Source organism: Terrapene carolina, unplaced genomic scaffold, assembly GCF_002925995.2.
Source record: "Terrapene carolina triunguis isolate 2854851 unplaced genomic scaffold, T_m_triunguis-2.0 Scaffold48774, whole genome shotgun sequence".
Lineage (NCBI taxonomy): Eukaryota > Metazoa > Chordata > Testudines > Emydidae > Terrapene > Terrapene triunguis.
Genome location: NW_020713125.1, coordinates 1 through 1,986, shown reverse-complemented (window position 1 = coordinate 1,986; position 1,986 = coordinate 1). Strand labels below are relative to the sequence as shown.

Genomic DNA, 1,986 nt, shown 5'->3' with positions numbered 1-1,986 from the left:
CTTGAGCTTACAAACCAAAATACACAGACCATCTGTTGGGTGGGGAGAAGAATACAACCTGTCTGTATAATTAATGCAGTTATTTGTATACATGTGACCGTCACTATTATATAAAAAAAAAGTAAGTATCTCCCTGATAGACCCTTATTCATTCCTCCTCCTGTTAAAAGTACTTACTCACTCCAGAAAGTAGAGTCCCCACTTTTTAAAAAATTCTCTAGTAGCACTCACAGGTATAGACTCACAAAATTATAACAGAAACTTAACACAACATTTTTTCATCAATAACCCAAAATATCAACTATTTAAGATTAAAAGTGTTATAAAGGTTAGTTTAAAAGAAGGAGAAATCAACTGATTCTATTTTTTGAACCACAATAGTCTCCCCAAGGGGAGGTGCACCGTTCCTGGAGGTACTGCAATACCAGGTCGATGCGTGGAGTGGATGGAGCAAGCTCCTATTCCATCTCCCTGTTCCAAAAATCCATTTAATATATAGTCCTCAGATAGAGGACGTATCAGATATTAAACTGATAAGAACAGATACTACACTTGATCTTAGCCAAAAGGCCGAGAAGCGATACTTTTACGTTGAAATATTATGCAGCCCTCCCATTCCTAGAGCTCTCTATGTGACGGTGACACATGCCAGCAAGCGCCATTAACGCCATAGCAATTATTTGATGACTTCTAATCTAATCATACTTCCTTCACCTAATCGCTCCATTTTTACTATTCAAAGCAAACTGCCTCCTGCCTGAAAATTCAGCTTCAAAACGAATACATTCCTCAAGCTTGTTAGCTGTTGCCTTGTCGCTCGTTTCTCTGCCTGAAAGATACTCTCTATTTGCATGAAGCCAGCCCCTTCGCTGCAACGTGCTGACGACATCGGGTTGCTAACCCTATCGTTGCAAGTTTAGACTTTGTGCCCTGCTCGCTCCCCCTACAGCACACAGGATTGTCTTCCCTTTATCAAGGAAGGAAGAGCTTAAACAGTACTTAATTTGTAATGAAAGAGGTGCCGGGGATCAAGCAATTTTTTTTTTTTACATTCATAACTGATGCAGCAAGCCCAGAAGTGCCAGGACTATGAACTGCCAAGCCTAGAGGTCCTGGGTCTCAGCCCTGGCACAGATTAAGCACTGATATTTACCCTACTCAAGTGCCTGAGCCTGTACACCTGATCCAAACAAGTCTGTAGGCCCAACACTGAAGAGAGACAAGTTAGAGAAAGAGGAAAGAGAAAGAAAGAAATGTTTGTGTTTTGGTGTAAGCGGCACAAGGGAGGATGGGAGTCTACGAACGATTATTTTGCTTCTCTCTACACACACCTGAGGGATGATGTTCATTCTGCAGATAATTAGCAGGATATTACTGAGGGAGTGTCAAACCTGATTCGTATGTAAGCCCTCTGTGCAGGGACTGTCTTTTTGTTCTGTGTTGGAACAGCACCCAGCACAGTGGGGTCCTCGTCCCTGACTAGGGCTCTTAAGCACTAGAGGAATACATAAATAAGCAAAACCAGTATTTTAGTACTCAACTCTTAATGCGTAAAAGGTAGATACAAGTAATTGAAACAGAGTTTGGGTTGCATTTTAATGAGGATATGTCTACACTAGCACTTTTGTCAGTAAAACTTTTGTTGGTCAGGAGTGTGGAAAAAAATAACAACCCCCACCCCGCCCCGCCGGACATACGTTTCACTGCCAGAAGCACCAGTGTGGACAGCGCTGTGTTGGTGGGAGAGGCTCTCCCGCCGTCATAGCTACCGCCGCTCATTGGGGGAGGTTTAATTATGCCAACAGGAGAAAGCTACACTGCGGCACGGTGTGCTGCTGCAAGGTCTGTAGTGTAGACGTAGCCTGACTTTCTCCCTTTGGCTCTCAAACCCCTCTGACACGCTTTTACCCACCCTTTCCCAACTGTACAGCCCTCATTTGAAATGTCTCAGTGGTACTCTAATCAGGTTGTCATTATATTAACTTG

General features: G+C 43.1%; 1 non-coding gene across 1 annotated transcript; it reads right to left on the bottom strand.

The window, feature by feature from the left end:
• Nucleotides 1-391: 391 nt before the first annotated feature.
• On the bottom strand, nt 392-582 carry LOC113405690. Its single transcript, XR_003369546.1, has one exon. It is a non-coding gene; the product is annotated as a U2 spliceosomal RNA (small nuclear RNA).
• Between the last annotated feature and the right edge of the window lie 1,404 nt (nt 583-1,986).